This window comes from Oryctolagus cuniculus, chromosome 2, assembly GCF_051225735.1.
Source record: "Oryctolagus cuniculus isolate XC-2025 breed Fujian yellow rabbit chromosome 2, ASM5122573v1, whole genome shotgun sequence".
Lineage (NCBI taxonomy): Eukaryota > Metazoa > Chordata > Mammalia > Lagomorpha > Leporidae > Oryctolagus > Oryctolagus cuniculus.
In genome coordinates, this window is record NC_142868.1 from 184,362,274 (window position 1) to 184,387,403 (window position 25,130).

Sequence of the window (25,130 nt, forward strand, 5' to 3'; positions counted from 1 at the left end):
CTGGGGTGTTAGATAAGACTTTTTTTTTTTTTTTTGGTTGCCAGGAATTACAATGAATGTCCAAAGTTTGAGAAAAATGTGCCAAATACGCTTACATTTTAAAGCAACATGCTACATGGATTGCCAAAGCACTTTAAAACAGGTGACCTCCAATTGTTCCTTCTGCCGGTGTGAGCTTATTGCTCACTTCCAGGATATAGAGAAAAAGACCTGGAAAGAGGCAGCCATAATAAAGGATCCCTTTGGGGAAAGTTGCCAACTGGTTAGTTGACACCACTTCTCCCCAAGTCGGAAGAGGTAGAGTCGTCCTCTTGTCATCAAGAGTTCTCCCAGGAGGCTTATTGTGAGTACTCGGGCCTTTGGTAGACCTGGGACTGTGTTCTGGGGGTCAACTTGGGCAGGGGCAAGAGAAAGAAAAGCAACCAGGCTACCATGGGAATGGCCTGTTCTTCCACGGTGTAACCAGGTGCAGGATTCACATTTCTTGTAGAGCTGAGGAAATTCCAAGGAAGACATGTGCACAGGGCTCAGCTACCCAAAGGGACTCATTGGAGATTTGAGGGTATGAGGGGGCCCTAAGAGAGGGATGGGCCACACACAGGGTTCCAGGACTGGGGGAGTGCAAGGCTCCTGCAAGGGGATAGAGAAATGGAATTGCTGAAAGTCATCCCATGGAGGGAAGAGTTTTGGAGACTGACCACATCCTGAGAATGTCAATGTTGGATTGTATCTGTGTCCTCCAAGGATGAATGTGCCTGCCCCTGCCTTTCCCTCCTTCCCCCTTGCTGTTACTCTTGGGGTCACAAATCAGAGCTGCAGAGTAGGGGAGGAGGGACCAAAAGGAAACAGCAAAGATTTTGACTTCTCCCCTTAGGCTTCCAAGACTGGTCAGATAGTGGGCCTGCCCAATGAAGTCCATTGGATTAGACTTTGTAATTCTAATATTACAGAGGACTGGACTTTTATTTTTAAGTTTATTTTTGTCTGAGAGGCAGAGAGACAGAGATTGATTGATTGATTTTCATTCTGCTGGTTTATTCTCCAAATGCACTCTGTATAGTCTGGATTAGCCCAGGCTGAAGCCAGGAGCAGGAATTCTACCTGGATCCCTTATGTGGGTGGCAAGGACTCAAGTACTTTAGTTTTGCTTCCTCCTAGAGTGTATGTGCATTAGTAGAAAGCTGGATGAGGGTGGAAGCAGGACTCAATTCTAGGCACACTCATATGGCACAAGGACATCCCAAGAAATGGCTTAACCTGCTGCATCTCAATGCTGGTCCTGGGACTACACTTCTTAATGGATTTTTATATATATATATATATATTTTTTTTTTAGTGTTTTTCTTTTTTTTTAACTTTTATTTAATGAATATAAATTTCCAAAGTATGATTTATGGATTATAATGGCTTCCCCCACATACCGTCCCTCCCACCCACTACCCTCCCCTTTCCCACTCCCTCTCCCCTTCCATTCACATCAAGATTCATTTTCGATTATCTTAATATACAGAAGATCAGCTTAGTATACATTAAGTAAGGATTTCAACAGTTTGCTCACACAAAAACAAAAAGTGAAAAATAATAGATGATTTTTTTTTAATGATGATGAAATCAGATCAGACCTATTGTCATGTTTAATCCCAGTGAGAGTCAAGTTGGGAGTTGACAATTTCTTTTTTTTTTTTTTTTTTTTTTTACAGAGGATCAGTTTAGTATACATTAGGTAAAGATTTCAACAGTTTGCACCCCCATAAAAACACAAAGTGAAATATATTGTTTGAGTACTCGTTATAGCATTAAATCTCAATACACAGCACATTAAGGACAGAGATCCTACATGAGGAGTAAGTGCACAGTGACTCCTGTTGTTGACTTTACCAATTGACACTCCTGTCTATGGCATCAGTAGTCTCCCTATGCTCCGGTCATGAGTTTCCAAGGCTATGGAAGCCCTCTGAGTTCTCCGATTCTTATCTTGTTTAGACAAGGTCATAGTCAAAGTGGAGGTTCTCTCCTCCCTTCAGAGAAAGGTACCTCCTTCTTTGAAGACCTGTTCTTTCCACTGGAATCTCACTCGCAGAGATCTTTTGCCAGAGTGTCTTGGCTTTCCATGCCTGAAATACTCTCATGGGCTTTTCAGCCAGATCCGAATGCCTTTAGGGCTGATTCTGAGGCCAGAGTGCTATTTAGGACATCTGCCATTCTATGAGTCTGCTGAGTATCTCACTTCCCATGTTGGATCACTCTCCCCTTTATTTATTCCATCGGTTAGTGTTAGCAGGTACTAGACTTGTTTATGTGCTCCCTTTGACTCTTAGTCCTTTCATTATGATCAATTGTGAACTGAAATTGATCACTTGGAATAGTGAGATGGCATTGGTACATGCCACCTTGATGGGATTGAATTGGAATCCCCTGGTATGTTTTTAACTCTACCATTTGGGGCAAGTCAGCTTGAGCATGTCCCAAATTATACATCTCTTCCCACTCTTATGTTTAACAGGGATCACATTTCAGTTAATTTTTAACACTTAAGAATAACTGTGTATTAATTACAGAAGTAAACCAGTCATATTAAGTAGAACAGACAAAAAAACTACTAAGAGGGATAATGTATTAAGTTGTTCATTAACAGTCAGGGCTATGCTGATCAAGTCACCGTTTCCCATAGTGTCCGTTTCACTTCAGGAGGTTTCCTTTTTGGTGTTCAGTCAGTTGTCACCGATCAGGGAAAACATATGGTATTTGTCCCTTTGGGACTGGCTTATTTCACTCAGCATGATGTGTTCCAGATTCCTCCATTTTGTTGCAAATGACTGGATTTCGTTGTTTCTTACTGCAGTATAGTATTCTAAAGAGTACATATCCCATAATTTCTTTATCCAGTCTACCGTTGATGGGCATTTAGGTCGGTTCCAGGTCTTAGCTATTGTGAATTGTGCTGCAATAAACATTAGGCTGCAGACTGCTTTTTTGTTTGCCAATTTAAATTCCTTTGGGTAAATTCCAAGGAGTGGGATGGCTGGGTCGAACGGTAGGGTTATCTTCAGGTTTCTGAGGAATCTCCAGACTGACTTCCATAGTGGCTTGACCAGTTTGCATTCCCACCAACAGTGGGTTAGTGTCCCTTTTTCCCCACATCCTCGCCAGCATCTGTTGTTGGTAGATTTCTGAATGTGAGCCATTCTAACCGGGGTGAGGTGAAACCTCATTGTGCTTTTGATTTGCATTTCCCTGATTGCTAGTGATCTTGAACATTTTTTCATGTGCCTGTTGGCCATTTGGATTTCCTCTTTTGAAAAATGTCTATTGAGGTCCTTGGCCCATCTCTTAATTGGGTTGTTGGTTTTGTTTTTGTGGAGTTTCTTGATCTCTTTGTAGATTCTGGTTATTAACCCTTTATCTGTTGCATAGTTTGCAAATATTTTTTCCCATTCTGTCGGTTGTCTCTTCACTCTCCTGACTGTTTCTTTTGCAGTACAGAAACTTCTCAATTTGATGCAATCCCAATAGTTGATTTTGGCTTTGACTGCCTGTGCCTCCCGGGTCTTTTCCAGAAACTCTTTGCCTGTGCCAATATCTTGAAGGGTTTCTCCAATGTTCTCTAGTAACTTGATGGTGTCAGGTCGTAGATTTAGGTCTTTAATCCATGTTGAGTGGATTTTTGTATAAGGCGTAAGGTAGGGGTCTTGCTTCATGCTTCTGCACGTGGAAATCCAGTTTTCCCAGCACCATTTATTGAATAGACTGTCCTTGCTCCAGGAATTGGTTTTAGATCCTTGATCAAATATAAGTTGGCTGTAGATGTTTGGGTTGATTTCTGGTGTTTCAATTCTGTTCCATTGGTCTATCCATCTGTTTCTTTACCAGTACCATGCTGTTTTGATTACAACTGCCCTGTAGTATGTCCTGAAATCTGGTATTGTGATGCCTCCGGCTTTGTTTTTGTTGTACAAGATTGCTTTAGCTATTCGAGGTCTCTTGTGCCTCCATATAAATTTCAGCACCAATTTTTCCAGATCTGAGAAGAAGGTCTTCGGTATCTTGATTGGTATTGCATTGAATTTATAAATTGCTTTTGGGAGAATGGACATTTTGATGATATTGATTCTTCCAATCCATGAGCATGGAAGATTTTTCCATTTCTTGGTATCCTCTTCTATTTCTTTCTTTAAGGTTTTGTAATTTTCATCGTAGAGATCTTTAACGTCCTTGGTTAAGTTTATTCCAAGGTATTTGATTGTTTTTGTAGCTATTGTGAATGGGATTGATCTTAGAAGTTCTTCCTCAGCCATGGCATTGTCTGTGTATACAAAGGCTGTTGATTTTTGTGCATTGATTTTATACCCTGCTACTTTGCCAAAATCTTCTATGAGTTCCAATAGTCTCTTAGTAGAGTTCTTTGGGTCCCCTAAATAAAGAGTCATGTCATCTGCAAAGAGGGATAGTTTGAGTTCTTCCTTCCCAATTTGTATCCCTTTAATTTCTTTTTCTTGCCTAATAGCTCTGGCTAGAACCTCCAGAACTCTATTGAATAGCAGTGGTGAGAGTGGGCATCCCTGTCTGGTACCAGATCTCAGTGGAAATGCTTCCAACTTTTCCTCATTCAATAGGATGTTGGCTGTGGGTTTTTCATAGATTGCTTTGATTGTATTGAGGAATGTTCCTTCCAAACCCAGTTTGCTTAGAGTTTTCATCATGAACGGGTGTTGTATTTTATCAAATGCTTTCTCAGCATCTGTTGAGATAATCATATGGTTTTTCTTCTGCAGTCTGTTAATGTGGTGTATCACATTGATTGTCTTGTGCACATTAAACCATCCCTGCATACCAGGGATAAATCCCACTTGGTCTGGGTGGATGATCTTTCTGATGTGTTGTTGCATTCTATTGGCGAGAATTTTATTGAGGATTTTTGCATCTATGTTCATCAGGGATATTGGTCTGTAATTCTCTTTCAGTGCTGCATCTTTTTCCAGCTTAGGAATTAAGGTGATGCTGGCTTCATAGAAAGAATTTGGGAGGATTCCCTCTTCTTCGATTGTTCTGAATAGTTTGAGAAGAATTGGAGTTAGTTCTTCTTTAAATGTCTGGTAGAATTCAGCAGTGAATCCATCTGGTCCTGGGCTTTTCTTTGTTGGGAGGGCCTTTATTACTGTTTCAATTTCTGTCTCAGTTATGGGTCTGTTTAGGTTTTAGATGTCTTCCTGGTTCAATTTAGGTAGGTTGCATGTGTCCAGGAATCTATCCATTTCTGATAGGTTTCCCTGTTTGCTGGCATACAAGTCCTTGTAGTAATTTCTGATGATTCTTTTTATTTCTGTGGTGTCTGTTGTTACGTTTCCTTTTTCATCTCTGATTTTATTGATTTGGGTCTTTTCTCTTCTTTTTTTAGTTAGTTGGGCCAGTGGGGTGTCAATTTTGTTTATTTTTTCAAAAAACCAGCTCCTCGTTTGGCTGATTTTTTGTAATGTTTTTCTTGATTCAATCCTGTTGATTTCTTCTCTGATTTTAATTATTTCTCTTCTCCTACTAGATTTGGGTCTGGTTTGCTGTAGGGTTTCTAGATCCTTGAGGTGAATTGAAAGCTCATCTATTTGGTGCCTTTCCAATTTCTTGATGTAGGCACCTATTGATATAAACTTTCCTCTTAACACTGCTTTTGCTGCGTCCCATAAGTTTTGGTATGTTGTGCTGTTATCCTCATTTACTTCCAGAAAGTTTTTGATTTCTCTTTTGATTTCTTCTATGACCCATTGTTCATTCAGGAGCATGTTGTTCAATCTCCATGTGTTTGCATATGCTCTATGGATTCCTGAGTTGCTAATTTCCAGCTTCATCCCGCTGTGGTCTGAGAAGCTGCATGGTATGATTCTAATTCTTTTGAATTTGCTGAGACTTGCTTTATGGCCTAGTATGTGGTCAATCCTAGAGAAGGTTCCATATACTGCTGAGAAGAATGTAAAATCTTTAGCTGTAGGATTGAAAGTTCTGTATATATCTGTTAGATCCATTTGGGCTATAGTGTCGTTTAAATCTACTGTATCCTTGTTGATCTTCTGTCCTATTGATCTGTCTATTTCTGAGAGTGGAGTATTGAAGTCCCCCAGTACTATTGTATTGGGGTCTAAGTCTCCCTTTAAGTCCGTTAACAAATCTTTTAGGTAAACTGGTGCCCTGTAGTTAGGTGCATATACATTGATAATTGTTATATCTTCCTGTTGAATTGATCCCTTAATCATTATGTAGTGTCCCTCTTTGTCTCTCTTAACGGTTTTTGTGGTAAAGTTTATGTTGTCTGAAATTAAGATGGCTACGCCTGCTCTTTTTTCATTTCTGTTGGCATGGTATATCTTTTTCCAGCCTTTCACTTTCAGGCTGTATGGATCTTTGTTGGAAAGATGAGTTTCTTGTAAGCAGCAAATAGATGGGTTTTGTTCCTTAACCCAATCAGCCAATTGGTGTCTTTTAAGTGGACAGTTCAGGCCATTCACGTTCAATGTGACTAATGATAAGTGGTAACTTTGCCCTGCCATTTGCCAAAGATAAGTTCTAATATATGCTTTGAATTCCCTGTGATCTTTTGCTGTGAGCTTTCCTTCCTTGGTTTCCTTCCTTTACCTTCTTTCATATTGATGACCGTGTTTCTTTGTTTCTGTGTGTAACACATCTTTAAGCATCTTTTGCAGGGCTGGACGAGTGGCAACAAATTCTTTCAATTTCTGTTTGCTATGAAAAGTCTTTATTTCACCTTCATTCACAAATGATAGCTTTGCAGGATATAATATTCTGGGCTGGCAGTTGTTCTCTCTTAGTACCTGGGCTATGTCTCGCCATTCCCTCCTAGCTTGTAGAGTTTCTGATGAGAAGTCAGCTGTGAGTCTGATTGGAGATCCTCTGAGAGTAATCTGACATTTCTCTCTTGCACATTTTAGGATCTTTTCTTTATGTTTCACTGTGGAGAGTTTAATTACAACGTGTCGTGGTGAGGATCTCTTTTGGTCGTGTTTATTAGGGGTTCTGTGGGCTTCCTGTACTAGGATTTCTCTGTCCTTCTCCAAACCTGGGAAATTTTCTGCTAATATCTCACTAAAAAGGCCTTCTAATCCTTTCTCCCTCTCCATGCCTTCAGGAACTCCTAGAACCTGAATGTTGGGTTTTTTAATAGTATCCTGAAGATTCCCGACAATATGTTTTAGAATCCTAATTTCCTCTTCTTTTCTTTGGTCTGACTGTATCCTTTCCTGTTCTCTGTCTTCTAAGTCCGATATTCTCTCTTCTGCTTCACCCATTCTGTTTGTAAGGCTCTCTATTGTGTTTTTTATTTGATCTATTGAATTCTTCACTTCAGTCACTATCCCAGTTTCCTGTTGTACTAGTTGTTTCGTTTCATTTTGATTCCTCCTTAATATTTCATTTTCACGAGAGAGATTTTCTATCTTGTCCATTAAGGATTTCTGTAGTTCAAGAATTTGTTTTTGAGAACTTCTTAATGTTCTTATCAATTTTTTGAGATCTGCTTCTTGCATTTCTTCTATATCATCATCCTCATAATCTTGAATTGGGGTGTCTTTTTCATTTGAGGGCTTCATGGTGACTTCCTTGTTTTTATTACCTTGGTTTTTGCGTTTGTTATTTGGCATATTGGAGATATTTGGTTTCTTCACTGTGGTGCTTTTTCTTGTTATACTATGACTCTAGATTAAGTGGACTATCTGTTTTTGATGGAGCCTTAGGGCTTGAGATGGGTGTGGCCTGAGAGCTCTGTTTGGTGTGCCAAAGGTGACACTCCCAGGTTAGGCATGGTAAACCTCTCTATCTCTCTCTCTTTCTTTTTTTTTTTTTGATTCAAAAGGGAAGTTATTCTGCACAGCTGAACGAAGTTGGAGGTAGTTAGCAGGCAAATGATATACCCACAGGAGCCAGAGATCAGAAGCTCTTTCCCAAGGACCACACAGGGTTATCTGTTCGGCCCTCAGAGTGGGCTCAAATTCTCCTTCAGTCTCCCACTGGGTTGCCAAAGTTACGGAATTATAGCGTCTCTGGAGAGTGCTCACGTGAATTCCGTGAGTTCTCTCCCCCACCGTCTCTTTTTTCACAGTCTCAGTTCAGTAGCACCACAAATTTACTAGGTCCTAATCTCCTGTTAATTTGCCCCGCCCAGAGTCAGGTTTTTCTGCTAGGCTCAGGGCCGGTGCAGACCTGAGGTCGCTCTGCTTACGATGTATGTCCAAGATGGCGCCTGCTCTTTGTCTTGCTCGCCCTTGAGAGGTGAGCAGAGAGAGAGAAACCCGTGTCCGTGCCAGTCACCCTCTCTCTCTTCCAGTTAGTCTGGTGAAGTTCCCCCCCCCCCCCCCGGGGGTCGTTCCCTCTAGTCTCCTCTCTCCGCTTGCCTGCCGGTGTCTCGGGCTATTGAGGTTCGGCTCACCTCGCGTTCCAGCAGCTCGGTCCCGCGGCTCGGCTTCCGCGCGGTGGGCGACCTTGTTCTCCCAGTAGGTCCTCCGATTCACGACCACTCAATCCAGAAGGGTTTCCTCTGCAATATTTTCCTGGTTCTTTTTTCTGAGGCTACCGTAACTCCCCTTTTATTAAACTAAATTTTCCCGGACTATCGGTGCGCGCCTTCACTATTCCGCCATCTTGGCTCCCTATATATTTATTTTAAAGGCAGTGAGACAGAGACAGAGAGAGGTCTTCCATTTGTTGGTTCACTCACAGAATGTTCATAACGATCTGTCCTGGGTCAGGCTGAAGCCAGGAGCTGGGAACTCAGTCTGGGTCTTGCACATGACTGTCAGAGACCCAGATACTTAAGCCATCACTTGATATCTCTCAAGATGAGTGTACGTAGAGCTGAAATTGGAAGCAGAGCCAGGTCTTGAACTCAGGCACTCCAACATGGGATGTGGGTATCCCAAGTACCATCCTAACTGCTGTGTCAATTGCCCACCCCCTTACAAAGGCTTTTTAAAAATGAAGATTTATTTATTTGAAAGGCAGAGTTTCAGAGAGAGAGGGAGAAACAGAGATAAAAATCTTCTGTCTGCTGGCACACTCCCCAAATGTCTGCAATTGTCAGAGCTGGGCCAGGCTGAAGCCAGAACTGGGAACTCCATCTGGGTCTCCCACATGGGTGGCAGGGGTCCAAGTACTTGGGTCATCTGCTGCTGCTTTCCCAGGCTCATAAGTATGGAGCTGGATCAGAAGTAGAGAAGCTGGGACTTGAACTAGTGTTCATATGGGGTGCTGGAGTTGCAAAGCCAGCTTAACCTGCTGTGTCACGTCACCACCCCTTTTTATGCTCCCTTTAAAGATATTTGCTTTTTTATCTGAGAGTTAGCAAAATGTCCTGGGACTTGTTTGGCCATTCATTTAGGTGCAGAGAGAAATTATTCCACTGAATAGGCTGAAAAGGGATTCAGTGGCAAACAGTTCTTATTGTTCATGCTCTATTGAGTCTGGTTCTTTCAATTAGTCAGTCACATGCATATTGTGCCTCATTTTCCAAAATTTACCATACACAGGATCTTCTTGACACCAACCCATCTGTCAGCTGGCTGGACAAACATTATTGCACATAACCTATTTGGGACCAAACATCATTTATGTGCTTTATCCCTTGATGGGCCTCAACTATGGCCACTACCATCTGGGACTAACTATGTGCTACTGATGCCCTTATAGCAGGAGAATCCAGCCTGTCAGCAGACAGGAGTCACCCCAAGAGCTTGTCCTACATGAACTATGTGGACATATAAAGAAGAGAGAACACCCTGGCAGCCAAGATAGAAGGAGTGTTCACACTCATGAGTCTCTCCCTGGTGCTTGTCATTGTTGTCCCCTACTCATGACCTTGCTATCTGTGCACTGAATCTCCCTGTGGCTCCCAAGTTGTATCCTACATTCCCTATTTTCTGGAGTTTCCTTAAGCTGATCTCAGCACCTCAAATATCCTACTATTATGTCCATTGTCCAAATCTTGACTTGCCCCCATTTCATCTCAGGTACCCAGAGCCCTTTGCTGATGCCTCCCATGAGAGTACATCTGTCCTTAGTCATTCTGTGTACTGTGGTCCTATCACATGTGATGGCTTCTGTCCCTTTTAGTCTATGAGCTCTTTGAATATAGAGATATGGCTTCACTTATTTTTATATGATCTTTGTGCTCATTAAATATCTGTTAAATGTACTTAAATTGCAAATGTTCATTTGTGGGTGAATTATAAAGAACATGTGTGATCTGGAGCATCAGAAATTCTGGCCCTAGCAGTTAAGGTACGAATCGGGCTGCCCACATCTCTTCTTGGAATGCCTGAGTTGGAGTCTGGCTCTGCTCTTGAGTCCAACTTCCTGTTAGTGTGTACCCTGAGAGGCAGCAGGTGGTGACCCAAGTGGTTGAATCTCTGCCACTCACATGTGAGACTTAAATTGAGTTCTCAGCTTCTGGCTTCTGCTCGGCCCAACCCTAGCCCTGTTGCTGGCACTTGAACAGTGAATCAGATGATGGGAGCTCTCTTCATCTGTTTATGTCTCTCTAGATCTCAAATTTAAAAAAAAATAAAATTAAAATGTGAGAGGCCTCGGACCCCCTTCCATGTTTAGCCCTGACAGTGTTTCATGACTTGTGTGGCTGCATAGAGAACCAGATGTGTATTCCTTTTAATTGACTTCCAAGACCTGTGTGAACTCAGAAGGCATATATGTGTACCCTGATTGGAAAAAGAGCGAGGAGTTTGGTGATTTGGTTAACATACCCTGCAGCCACTGTTTTTTGTCAAGAAAAAGCTAACTGGGGAAAAAAAGAGACTGGGTGTTTGTAATATGGGTCAACAGGGTTCTTTGATGCCACGGAGGAGAGAGTCATCTAGTCTACCAAGACCTGCAGTTGGCTATAAGTGATCCTCAGAGTCCAGGTGGAGTTGGGGAGTTTAACTCCAACTCACAAATCTGGCAGCTTAGCGCTCAGGGAATGGCTTTGAGCTAAGTGATGTTTAGCATGCCCTACATGACTAGCATGATACTTTTCTTTTTTTCTAGGGATTGGGGGTGGGTGGTAGGTGGATCTCCCGTCTAGTTTGGAAGGAGGAATATGTTCAAAGGCAATGGCGTCTACAATTACTTTGCCTCCAGTTGTACTTGGTACCTGGCTTGGGATGGGTAAGGCATTGAAGGCCGAGTGGCCGGCAGTCTGCTGGAGTATGTGGCTTCAGCTTTCACAGGGTCAGGCTCTGCTATTTTGCTTGCCTGCTACTTCTGATCATTTTTCTCTTCTGCCTTTTATTTTTTCCCCCAGACCTTTTGGTGCTCAATGATTTTTGATTAATTTATTTACCATCGTTGGGTGATTGATGCTGTTTGGTGCTGCTACTTTGTAACTTTCCAATTCTTCTGGTTGTCAATGTGACAGCCCTTTACTGATGAATTGGACCCTGTACCTTGCTCTTTTCTTTCTCCCTGTGTGCCAAGGCTCTTGGTTTTCAGCAAATATAAATATTTCTAAATGTAGATTTAATGATTGAGAGCACCCAACAAAATCCAGGAAGAGCTATGACACTTTCATATGCCTTTATTTTTACTGTAAAATTTAATACATGTTTTCTTCTCTATCTGTTCTACAATAGAGTTTGGGGACCTTATTCCCTTTTTTGGAATCCTGCAAACTAATTTTCTGTTCTTCTGGTGTCTCCTTCAATGCATGACTCCCCTTTTTCCCCTTCTCATCTTCTATTCACCTCCTTGGTTTAGCTGAGCTCACTTTCCTCTGAGCTGAGATGGAGCTGAGAAAGGGTGCTCACATTATTAAGTCATTATTTGTCTCACTCTATGAGAAGCACTTTTTATTGAGCACTTTTCCATTTTATGTTATTCCTCAAAGCTTTCATTATTTAATAGGATAAAATAATTCACCAATCGCTGACTTTTCCAAGGCAAGGTATGAACATTGCAAAGATGAAGATCCCTATCCTTAAGGACCCACAGTTTGGTGGGGAAGACCTGTGTGAACTTGAACTCTAACTTGGTTTTGTGTGTGAGACTCTCTTTTTTATCTACACTAGGAGTCCTTGAGACCGGAGCCTGTGTATTCTCCCTTTGTCTTCCCTACAGTGGAAAGAGTTCAATATATGACAGAGACTTGGTTAAGACCCATTGCCATGGATTGTTCTGTGAACATGTCATCAAGTGTTCTTTTTTGTTCTCTGTCTCTGGGTGAGTCAAGTGATTGGACAGAAAGGATGTCATGAGGCTCTTTCTAGATTCCTGGAGCATATTCTTTTGAGTTGGCTCGTAAATGTCTTTGAAGTGCCTGCATCTGTGGTGTGGTCCCTGGGATAGCATAGCTTCCCACAGCATCCCAAGCATGAGGTATTGAACACAGCAGGTTAAACATGAAGGGTTTATAACCAGCAGGCATCCTATATACTTCATTGGCGTTCTCCATGATCTTGGATCTGTCCTCACTGTGTGCCTCAGTTTCTGCCATCTGCCAAATGGGAACACTGATTCTTAGTTGGTTCTTAAGGACCTGTAGAAGAAAAGCATTAGCTATTATTAATGTACTTCAAACTCCTTGGTGACACTAGCTGCATGAATATAGATCTTTCTTGTTTTAAACAAGTGATGCTAAACAAAACCAAGGAATATTAAATTATGAATTTACAGAAGAGATAAATTATGGAGGTAGTTATTATTTAAATTGCAGAAATATTTCTCATTTTCAGCCCAGGGTTCCTTTACAGAGCAATCTGTCTTGTGCTTTTAAAAGAGTAATTCAATTTACAAAAATTTGATTTGCATGCAACTTTTTAGAAACATTTATCATGTAAAGTGAGACATCATCTGACTAAATTAGAGAATTTACCAATATGTGTTGGCTTAAGATGAATATCGCTTCCTCCAAAAATGTGGATATTGGCAAAACGAATCTCCCTTCTCAAACTGAGACCATCCAAGTCCAGTTTGGAAGCGTTTGGTCTGAGAGTTAGTAGTCATGGTGAAAATATAAGGGGTCTTCCAGAAGTTCATGTAAAATACATAATATGAAAAAAAAACTAGGGCTGGATTTCAGTTTTATTTTTTACACCAAAAAATAAGCTTATCTTTTAATTTCACTTTCCACAAGTGTTTTGGAGTACTCTTGTGCTTGGATTCCTTCGCTAAATTTGTCCATAGGTACTCATGACCTCAGGGAAGTTAACTGCACAAGCCTTCGGTTTCTTCATGTGGTTATGATCCCTTCCAGCTGTAGGGTTCGTTAGGAGTGCTCATCTCCAACATAAATAATATGGTCACATGAGACCAGAGCTGGCCCCGTGTCCATGTGTCATTCATCATTATCAATGGGTAAATCGAGCCCTGATCCTCAGTTCTGAGCATCCCAAAACATTGCTTCAAGTTAACAAAATCGGGCCAGAAATCCTTCTTACTTTCTTCTTTACTGATGTGACATCTTATAACCATTTCTTGCATCTTCAAGTCTGGTGAGGTTGGGTCATGTCCATGAACTTACTGTGATCCCTCTGGCCCAGGGGAAGGAGCCACATAGACTGTAATGTGAGTTAATTCTAGGCAATGGCCTCTACATTTCAGTTCACGCTACCACGCATGATAGTTGCAGGTATTGAAGAGATACAAAGACACAGTGGCAACCCCTCCCCTCTCCGCAGATCCCCTGCACAGGCCACCAGTGGCTTGCCTTTGTATTTTCTTCCTGAGTCCTGTGACTTCTGGCTAGGGTTCCAGCCTTGCGTCAGCCTCTGATGTCTGCATCTCCCTTCCAAAGTCATGAATCATCAGAGGTGCTGAGGTTTCTCCAGCCTGGGTTCCTGGCAGAGGTGCTGTTTCTCCCTAAAAGTAGAGGGAAGGCAGCTGCGAAGGGACACCATTAACATGCTGACGGCACCACCGTCCCTGAGGGGTTTGGCCTCAGCCGTTTTCGTCTAATCAGGAAATCATTTTTAGAAAGATTTATCAGTGTAAGAAAACAAGCTCCTGAACTAAATTAGGATCTGGATTATTCCTCCCCCCAAACCCTCATTCTGTAGCATGAGGCAGATTGGTGAGCCATCGTGGTGCTGTGTGTGGTGAGTTTCTTACAGGTGTCTGCACCCAGAAGGGCTGCATTTTTGGAGCAGTAGTTTGGGGGTTTGGTGCTGGGCTCTCCTTCCTTCTAACTGGGTGAATTTCTTGGCCAAGCAGCCCAGGCTTCAGGACTCTTTAATCTGATTTTCTTTTCCTTTCTTCCCCCCAGTAATGAATTCACTGCATGTCTCTGGGAAATTAAGGCAATCCATTATACTGTTGTCTTCCTATCTTTGCAGCAGGGATAATAGTATTTAACCCACCTTTGCAGTTTACTGAGTGGCCTGTCAGGGGCTCTTCTTTAGAAGGACAACTTGAAAACATTTTAATAAATGCTCCTTAACCGAATGCTTTAAAAATACATGGGTCAAATGGCAAACAGCTCCTAATAACTAGCTCTGCACACAAGGCTAGCCATCCATCACTCTTGGCTACTTCTCCTCTTCCTCTCTCCACCTGCTTCTGATCCACCAGGGTCATGTTTATCTACATTTGGGGTGAGAGTCTTTGGGGGAGCTTAGAGTTTTGTGACAGGCCAATGGCTGCCGGTGGTACAAACACAGCTATGTTTTATGCTGGGGGAGCAGGTGGGCTTCAAATCCCGTGATGTCTTCAGCAAACAGCGCGTAAGGACAGAGAGGTGAGTGCCCAGCCCAGTGGGGTTGCACAAATGACTGTGTGGGACTGGACTCGGGTTATCCATTATACGCCTGTGGTTTCATTTCCAATGAAACTGGGGAGCTAATCACACTTAGCGGTGGCCACCTGTGCATGTCAGGCTGATTTGCTCATAATCACCATAATCTTATGAACCACAGGCCTGAGACCTGTGTGTCGTTCCTAGAGAACAGGGTAAAACGTGCTTTTTAACTTGATCTCTTTTCCTCCTCTTCTGTGAAGACAAAGGGGATCCCAGACAGTCGACAGCATGGGGAAATGTTGCTCCCCCTCTTCATGGAGGAACAACACTAAACCTGCCTAGGCTTCATATCCGAGTCACGGCACCATTATGTCGCTCCCCCTCTTCATGGAGCAACGACACTAAACCTGCCTAGGCTTCATATCCGAGTCATGGCACCATTATGTCGCTCCCCGTCTTCGTGGAGGAATGACACAGGACCCTGCGTTGTTCTTTTGTCTGCTCGGCCCTTCCCGGGTTTGCTGCTGTTCCTTCCCGGGTTGGCTACCGTCCCTTCCACCTCCGTGGAAGGGCGGTTCCCCCTGCCACATTCCCCACTTCCGCAGGGGAGCGGCACACCACTGGCCGGCTCTCTCGGGGGCTGCACAGGTGTTCCTTCAGATAGATGTTCCCCTTAGATGTTCCTGGTGCATGCCGTCTCTCTCCTCCCTTATAGTCCTCCTCCGCCAATCCCAACTCGGCTGCCCACAAGCCGAGTACACTGCTCTCCTCCAATCAGGAGCAGGTCCTACAGTTTATTGGTTGAACTGGAGGCAGCTGTGTAGAAGCTGCTTTTCCCTTCTCAGCGCCATATTGTGGGAGAGCAGATGCATAGAATAAGTCTTAATTCCAGTAACTTAGTCTAGTCCGGGTTGCTCCCCACAGGGAAAATGCTCGCCAGAGTCCAGCGTGAACCCATCTTAGGATCAGAAGGCAAAGCCAAGGCTAAGCCCCATTGTGGGCAGGGCTGACTGCTTAAGTGGTCCTGGCAGCCAGTTGTGCATGGAACCTCTAGTGTCCCTCTTCCCTACATTTGGAAAACCCAATACTCAGCCACTAGACTCTGAGTCCTTTTGGTCTGGGCCTCTCTGCAATTTTTCAGAAAGACCATCATGCCAACTCTGAAAAGAATATTTCTTCTGTGCTTGTGCTGTGTGCTGACTGCCTGCTCCTCTCACTGGGGTGGGTCAGGGTGGGGAAGTCCTCTGCTAATAAATGATCCCCCCATCCTCCTGATATGGCGATTTCCTGCACAAAAGACTTTATTTGTAAGAACACCCCATGACTCAAAGGAAAACCCAAGGAAATCTGAATGTTCTCCTTTCTCCAATTCATAGGAAACCTAGTTGACAGGACTTGGAAAAGATGAGTTGGAAGGGTTCTCAATGGAAAACAAAAATCTGTGATTCAGGAATTGCTCCAGTTCCACCTCAAAAGAAGCAATCACATGAGGAGGGTCAACCAAAGGCTCAAGGAACACAACACTTGTGCTTCACACTCTGAACTCCTGGGACAGGCACTCCAGAGAATCCACGAGAGACTGAGCTCCCTGATCAAGCCAGCAAGCTGTTGGATGGAGGTGTCTCTCATCTCCACAGTGAGACCAGGGATCTAGACCACAGAAGTGATCCAGCACTGTGCATTCTCTCTCTCTCTGGATTTATTTAAACAATAGAAACCATTCTCACCCAAATACCTTATATGAATTCCTATAGGGCAACATCACTCAGGTCAGGTGTTGAGATCTGGAATCTCCCTGTGTGCCTCCTTCCTGGTATGTGCATCCCCATGGTTCCTCCTTTCAGCCACTCTCCGGGTGCTTCCATGGGATCCCAGAACTAAGGCCATGCATTGCGCATCATGCTTGCATTTTACAGATGCAGTCATGGAGGCTGGAAAAGAGGTTTAGGCTTGCATGGCACATGGCAAGTGTTCAATAAATATGTCCGACACATCAGCTTCTTGACTGTGAGGCAGAAGAGCTATGCACAAAGAGCCAGGCATGTGCTGTGGATGTCGAGGGAAGGAACTTTTGCTCTCCTCTCAGTTTTTCCTATACCAGCAGTGCCCTTGCTTCCTCTGGGCTCTCACTGTGGTTTGCCTAGTGTAGCTGGGACTGGGATGGGTCTGCAGGAAGGGACTTTCCTTGAGTGCTGATGCAGGAAGGAACCTGGCATCGATCTATTGCAATTATCAGCTCAATGTGTTTCCCTTGAATTTTTAGACAAACCAAGGTACTTTACAAGTGCAATAGAGCTTCCAATTAGGCATTTAAGTTCCCCATTTCTATTTCCCTAATGACTTGACTTGCTCTCTTGCTTTATGAAATGAAAATAGCTTTATTTGGGCATGCGAGTGCAGCTGATTGCATACTTAATATGCTTTTGCAACAAGTTCCTGTTCTGGGGAGTATATGCAATGCACAGCATAATATATTCCCATGCTTCTTTCTCTGACAGATTCACGACCATTTACACCAGTGCCATGTCTACACTGATTGGAGGGCGGTGCAGCCTATGCGGAAAAGTCCAGAAGGCTGGGGTTTTAAGCCTTTAGAAGCTAAGTTGTCCTTGAAAAGAGGACATGGTCTCTAAGGCTCTAAGCCCAGTGCACTCCCACTAAGGTGAGGGAGTACACTGTGCTTGGGAAGTTATACGGTGGGAAGCAGTGATGGGGCCAGGGAAAATAACACAAAAACATCAAAACCAAGATATGCAGGGCCAGGAAAAGGCATTGAGGCAATATCAGCTATGTTTTAAGGAGAAAAATAGCAGAGGAAGGACCTCTCCAGACCTAGCACTATAAAGTACAGGATCAGTGGCCACGTTTTCTTTCTTCCCTGGGGAAATGGGCCTGAAAATAGAGACATGCCCATTTCCAGCTTGACCTGTGGCTTTGAGTATGGCACAGAGCCGACCCCAATTTCCAGAGAGCCAGGCCAGAGGTCGTGCCTTCTTTGGCTTTCTGGTTTGCAGAAAGCATCAGATCAACAGTGGGTCTTACAGTCTTTCTCATGCCTGGATAGCACCTTTGAGAGTCAGTTCAGAAGGTCTGCAGTCTCCTCTCTGCCTCTCAAGTCTTTCTCTGAGCCCTGTGCAAGGCCAGGAGTTTCCAGAGGCCATCACAGCCCTCTGCAGGCTGTTCATTGCAGCATAACCCCATGTCTGTTCTCATGTAGTGTGTTAAGGGCACATGCTTCTCTTCTCTGGCTTTCTACACTGAATGGCTGGGCACAGGCTGGTGTCCCAGAACAGTTGTCACTTGACTGTCAGGAAGTGGGAGCCTAATATTGAAAAGGCTGGAGCCGGTGCAGCCTCTTTGTCATCTTGGCAGGCAGCAGCAGGTGGGGATGCCCCGGGTGTCCTGTTGAGACTGTCTAGGTGGGTCAGCAGGGTTTTCATATGAGTTGTTAAATGCAGAGCTCTTGGGGCTGCTTTGCAGAGTGGGGAATAATCTATCTCTGTGTGGTTATAGCTGCCGCTGGCTTCCTTGTCTAAGGTGCCCTTGATTACACCTGCCATTACAGAGGAATTGGCCATGACTCTAAGGCAGCTGTGGCTAAAGCGTGGACATGGGAAAAGAGATCTCCATGGCTGGACTCCTCCTTATTCCTGGGCACACTCTGGAGCTTCCTGAAGCACACCACCTGCTCGGCAGTGCTGGCTGGCCTGCTGATGGGAAGGCCTGCTTTCTAAGTCTGAAGGAGACCCCGAGGTCATTGTGTCCATTCCCCTGCCTTCAGGCAGGATTAGAGATAAGCTGCCCCTGCCAGAGGATAATCTCTTCTACTTGTAAAAGCTTCCAGAGCAGACCTGAATCTCTCTCGAGACCATTCATTGCAACTTTTAACAACTTTCACCATCAGGAAATTCTCCCCCATAGCTATCCTAAATCCCTCATGCTGGAGATTAAGCTCCTTTTCTTATTCTATCCTCAGTAGCCACTGCCAAGACTTAGCCTGCACTGCCTGAGAACTCTTCTGATACCTGAAGATTGCATGAAATCTCGCCTGCCTGTCTTCCCCTGATGAATAATCCCAGCTTCTTTTTCTCCCAGGCCCTGCTGCCCGCCTTCTCATCACCCTGGAGGCTGCCCTCAGATCTCCTTGAAGTACCAGTCTTCCTGGTAGGGAGCCCAGACTGGGTCCAGGACTCTGGTAAGTTCCTGGCCCACTGTGGGCATAGTGAATCTTTCTGGAACCAGGTGTGGGCTAGTGCTTGGGCGTACGCAGGTGTGTTGGATGGGTCTTGGAGGAGACAGGAGTCTCTGTTTGGCTCATGGCTCCTGTTCTGCCCCCCTGCCTCTCAATTCTTCCAATTTTCTCCATATCTAGTTTCCAGAAAAGAAATCTCTCTCTTCCTTTTCATTCCATTAATAAATGAAACAAAAATTAATGAGCATCCTTAGTGTTCTGGAAATATTCCAGTCTTTGGGCTTCTAATAATGTGCTGTGGGTCATGATTGCGTTTGGGGTGTGTACTTTGATTCCCTTAGTCCCTGGGGCTGCACAGGCAGGACCTACCTGGGCCGCGGAGGGCTCCTGGGCTCTGGTTGCTGAGTAGTCCCATTGCCTCCCCTCTGTACTGCATCCTTTCCTGCCTGTGCTGTGTGTGGTTGGAAGGTCTATTCTCATCCATAGGGCACAGAGATAACAAGGCAGGCAAAGCTGTACTCCAGTGGGGGTGTGGTAGGCAGACTTCTGAGATGGCCCTCAAGATTCCCTGCCCCTGGTGTGGATGCTCTGGGTCACACCCCTCCCCTTGAGTGTGAATGTGATCTGTGAATATGATGGGAATATCAACCCCCATGATTAGGTACACCACATACCCCAGGTGACTTTGAAGGAAATTCTCCTGGGTGTACCAAACAAGTGATCCCTTCAGAGACAGTGAGCTCCTGGTGGAAGATACTCAAAGTGTCAGAGGGATTCTAAGTGAGGCAGCCTCTCTGTTTCTGATGTTGAAGTTGGAGGGGCCACATGGCAAGGAGTGGGGCAGCCTCTAGAAGCTCAGGGTAGCCCCTGGCTAGAAGCCTGTAAAAAAGGGGGGACCTTAGTCCTACAACTACAAGGAACTGAATTCTGTCCTAATTGTGTGAGCTTAGAAGAGGACCCTCAGCTGTTGATGAGGGTGCAGGTGTTGATTTCAGCCTTGGAAAGCCCTGAAGAGAAGGTTCAGAAATTCCGTACCCAGACTCTCACCCACACAAGTACCACAAACCTAGCAGTTCAGCACAATGCCTATTAATCGGCTCACTGCCCAGGTCAGGTCAGCACCCTGGGCATGGAGAGCTGCTAATGGTTTCCCCTTTGTACTTCAGACTTTGAACCTTGCCAGAGGGACTTGAGTATAGAAATTGTACCTTCTCCATCTTTGTTCCTAGCACCTGCTCCATTGCACCTGGACTTTGAGCATAGGACATACTTGATAGAGTCTTGGGAACAGAAGATGAGAAAATTTGGTCTGAAGCTAGTGTTGATTGAACTGACAGGCCAGAAGCTACTTTGGCCACTTGTTCATCCCTTGGTTTCTTTCATAAGTATTTCTTGAGCTCCTACATATGCGTCCCAATCTGTGCTGGAGGCCGTGTGCATGCCCACACTATGGGTTGAAGGTTTTTGTCCTTTCCCTCTGGTTCATGGATTGAAGCCCTGGATCCCAGTGGGATGATCCTAATTGGTGTGGTCTTGGGAGGCAATGAGATCATGAGGATAGATCCCTCATAATAGAATTAGTGCCCTCATAAGAAGCAGCAGAAGAAAGCTGGCTTCCTCTCTCTGCTTTCTGTCACATGAGGACACGATGGGAAAAGGGCCATCTGTGAACCAAGACACTGATCCTCGCCGGATATACCAGGTCTGCTGGCACCCTGACCTTGGACTTTTCTGGAAGCATGACACATAGATTTCTGTTGCTTAAACCACCCAAGGTATGGTGTCTTGTGTTATCAGCCCACACCACTGAGTCACACAGTTAGTATGCCCCTCCCCTTTTTACCCTTTGAGGAATTTATATTCTTAAAGTGGAGACAGAGTTTAAAGAAAGTACAAAAACAGTGAAGCAGAGAAAACAATAACAAGTGGAGGTAAATGCTATGAAGGAAATAAACAAGGAAACTAAGTGCTTGGGCCTGGGGACTCCCAGAAGGACTAACTCCACGTTTCGAAGGTATAATTTAATGAACAAACAAATGTAGGAATCAATAATTTCCCTACTCCTGGATTTGCTGTATTCTGCTGAATTTCTCTTCTTTGAGTCAATTTCTCATGAGAGGCAGACTGTGAGGGTGGGTGGGTACTCAGGAAAGGGGTTTCAGGAGAGGGTAGCAAGCTCTGATTTGCATTTTATAGCACTCTGGCTGTGGTGGGGACAGAGTGGGCATGTTTCAGGGAAGACTACTCCAGTGGTGGAGCACGGAGCCTGCAATTAAGAAATGAAATTAAGAAAGTGATGGATTTGCAGGATATACAGGTGATGTAGAACGTGAAGATTTGCAGGGTGAGGGAGAAGGGCGTTGCTGTGGTTTCAGTATTTGTCCCCTGATCTCAGGGATTTGCTCCCTAAAGTCTGTTAATAATACTACGAGGGTGGAAGTTTCATCCAGCTGTGGTGTATAGAGGTAGGGTCTTTGGGAGGTGATGGCATTGGGTCATTAGGATGCATACCCCGAGCTTGAATTCTGGTGGCCTTAGGTGAGACCACATAGATATAGTCATGTATGCACTCTCTGTGTCCACTCCATGCCTCGGGACCCTGCCAGCAAAGATGCCACCAGCAGAGGCTGAATCAGTGAGGCCCACCTGGTCTTAGACTGTGAACCTCCAGACCTATGAGCCAAAATAGGCCCGACTGCCTCAGATATTTAGTTTTGATGACAACACCCTTACTGTTACAGAGATTAAAGGTCAAGGTCAAAGGCTGTTCCAGGTCTTTCTGGTGTGGGCACCTGGCTGGCTAACCATGCTAATTTACCACAAGAACTTAAGGATGGAGAAAGAGTGGTTGGGAGAGAACTGTAAGAGTTTCAGTTACAGATGGTTTTGTTGAAGGTGTTTGTCCATTAGGTAGTATGTTACACCTGTGATGTGTTTAGGACCACGTGTGGGGCTGAGTCAAAGGTGTGAATGTTATTTGCACGTAGACATTGGAAGCTATGAAAGCAAAGGAACAAAGAGGAGAAATAAGGACCAAAGTTAAAGAGGGGGGAAAGAGAGGAGCTGGCAGGGGGAAATGTTGAATATTCAGCAGAAGGGGCCGTCACGGGAGAGAATGACTGCTTAAGTGGTGGGCTGGGTCTGGCCCACAAGTGATTGCAGGAGGCACGGCTCAGGGAGGGTGTGCAGGAGGAGGCTGCGTGCCTGTCTGATGATTTCTAGTCTCACTGTAGGTCAGAGGAGATGAGAGGCCATTGTTGATTGTCACCCTTTCCATATTTTGTTTTTAAGAAGCGAAACTCAGAACACAGAAATTCTCCCAGGAAGAAGCTGACAGTGCTTGAGGGGATGCTGATATGGGAGAGAAGGGGAGGGGGCTTGAGGAGGGGGCTGTGTGTTTCCCGTAGTTTCCAAGGAAGGGACAGGTAGAGATGCAGGTGGTGTGTGTGTATGGTGTGTTTGTTATGTATATGTTTGTGTGTAAGCAAAAGGGTCAGAGTTCACATTTGCTGCCTTCTATGTTTTATGTGCATTTGGAGGCCGGGTCCTCTCCTGGGCATAAGGAAGGTGGAAAAGGGTAGGTGAGGGGAGAGTGGAGATGCTTGGAGCAGCCCCTGTGGACACTGTATGCAGGAGCAAGTGGCCATGCCTGCATGGGAGGGTCTCTGCACATGGACCACAGGGATGCTTGCAGGCCACACCAAGTGGCTGGGCTCAGTGAGCTGCTGGGTGTCTTGCGGAATCTAAAAGTGAGCAGCCTGAGAAGATCTGAGCTTCTGCCTGCAGAGCACCTTCTAGGCCTCCCAGAGTGAGGACAGCAGAATGGCAGTGCAGGGAGCAGCCCAGCTACCACTTCCCGGTGAAGAGTGGGGAGGAGAGCACCTGTGAGCTTTTAAAATAAGCACACGCGAGGCTCGTTTTCTGTCCCTGTCTCCGTGTTGCTTGTCTTACCACCTGGTCTTCCTCCTCCCCAAATCTGTCCCACACATAATTAATGACTGCAACAGCAGGTTCTTTTCATGTAACTGAAGACACTTTTCGGCAGCTTTTGGAGCTCTTGTGCCTTTCTTGGCTTCCCAGGCTGAGCTGCTCACCTTGTGTCTAAGACTGTGGCTCCTCTACCTGCAGCCCAGGACTTGGGGAAAGGGGTTCTGGTACAGGTCAGGGGTAGCCTCCTTCCTGGACAGAGTGAGAAGAGAACAGTGTGGAAGGACACAGGTCTCCTATTGCCTTTACGTTATTTTGGCTTTGGCTCTGTGGCATTGGTTGCTACTGGTAGGATCATTGGTTATGCAAAAGCAGGTAGCGTGGCAACCCTGGCTGCAGGGGTCCTCCTCGGGGGCTTGGTGGACCTGGGGGCTTACCAGCTGTCCCTGGGACCCAAGGGACATTTGGATTTTCCTGGCTACATCCGGAACCTTGGCTGACACTATGGGAATAAGATTCTACCACTCTGGAAGATGGATGCCTACAGGTTTGATTGCAGGTGCGTTTGCTGATTTTCACCAAACTTGAATTAGAATATTGAATAGACCCCATCAATAGGAATCATGTCCTCTCCTGGGCTCATGAGGAATTACAAATCTCCAAAATTCCACTACTTTCAGTGTATTAAAGAAACAAGCACAGCATTTTTTTCATAGTGTATTGTTTCACTTTAAAAAAATGACACTGAACTTGATAGGGGAAAAATTAGTTATCACCGTTAAGCCACACAAACGAGAAAAGGACTTAACAATACCCTCGTACAGTTAGATTCTTATGAGCTGGTGTTGCATCTTCTTTCTGTATCTGAGTGAGAGCTTAAAGTAAAAAATGCTGGGTGTCAACATTGGTGGCCCTGAAAACTCACACCCTACCCAGAGCAATAGGGTGAAAGAAAAATCTGCTGATGAGATTTAGGGTATTTTGCTCATCTTAGAGCACAGACCCACTTTGAAATTATGTTAAATGCAATATTAATGAAGTTAAAGTTTATCATAAATAAAGAAACCCTGAGACTCCACAGTTTTCTTCAGAGTGCCTTCTTAGTGTGTCACGAGAGGCAGTCCAAGCTGAGCAGGCAGCACAGGGGGAGTCTGATGACATTGGAGCTGGGGCAAGAGATGAATGAGGGGGGAAGGAATTGAAAAGGATGCTCCTGGGGCCAGATTCGAGGCAGAGCACCAGCTCACATGTTGCAGCTGTGTGCTGTCTGAGGCCAGGCACACTAGAAGTAGAGCCCCAGAGGGGGATTCTTGAACGTGTTCAGACAGTGAGGGAAGGGCAATAGGGCAGGGAAGACAGCTGAGGAAGCACACAGGCTCAGCTCTGCAGCAGCCTGCCTTGGGCTTGCAGCAAGCCCTGGCGTATGAGGTACACCCCAGGACTGGAGTCTCGTTGCCCAGCTTTCCTAGAGCAGGCACTGGTTTTAATTCCTGCTGATGTTCCCACTTGGACCAAGGTCAGTCTCAGGAGAGAGCACCTGCACAGAAGCACAGGCCTCTTCACTCACTGACGTCATTCATTCACTCATTCGTTCATTCAATCATACCTGTTGTAATTAGCTCTTACCATCTATCTTTGCATTTCTGACTGTTTCAGGATACGTTTCTGTAAATTCTGAACTAGTCATTGAAAGTCCAAGGCTTTTGTTCCTTCAGAAGTGCCAAGCCAGCTCTCTGTTACCTTTGGCCCCAGTGCATCAGTGCATTCTTGCCATTTGCACCCCATGTACAGAAGCTTGTAAGTCTCCGTGGGGTGGAAAGTAAGAACAGGAGAGCACCGTCTGTCCCAGGGAGAGGGACGAGGAAGGAAAGGGTGAGGAACCGAGAGGCCGAGAGCCCTGGGCAGAGCCCAAGTCTTCCAGCTGCTGTGCATGACCACACTCGGGCTGGGGAGACATCAAGAAAAAGTGAGCTTCATGGATGGCTTGCACCTGACTGGCTGCATGACAGGTGCGGGATGGGCCCCTTGCGGTCCAAGGCCACCCTGGGAGCTTGCTACTATGCAGCCTCCCACTCGGAGCAGAGAGGCTGCTTTCATTTACTTCATGTGGGTGAGGCTCCTGAACTCACCATCGCACTCTGTAAGACGTCCCAGTGAGGCCTTGATGCTGTCACTCCCTACCTCGCCGTGGCCCCAGAATCCCCATCTGTTAAATGGAAGCATCTGGCTGCTTGATCTCTGAGCTGCTTTCCAGGGCTGAGAGCCTATGACGCAGTGGCTCCTGAGTCAAAT

The 25,130-nt window shown here is 45.1% G+C and overlaps 1 long non-coding RNA gene and 1 pseudogene across 6 annotated transcripts in view; both read left to right on the forward strand.

Moving 5' to 3' along the window:
* LOC103347828 (uncharacterized) overlaps positions 1-25,130 on the forward strand; it is a 227,207-nt gene that overhangs the window by 67,623 nt on the left and 134,454 nt on the right. For all 6 annotated transcript variants that reach the window (XR_016230511.1, XR_016230510.1, XR_016230509.1 and 3 more), the window contains one exon: positions 18,815-18,914. This is a non-coding gene — a long non-coding RNA (uncharacterized LOC103347828). The remainder of the gene's footprint in view (positions 1-18,814; positions 18,915-25,130) is intronic.
* LOC149128176 (transmembrane protein 14C pseudogene) lies at positions 20,651-23,456 on the forward strand (annotated as a pseudogene).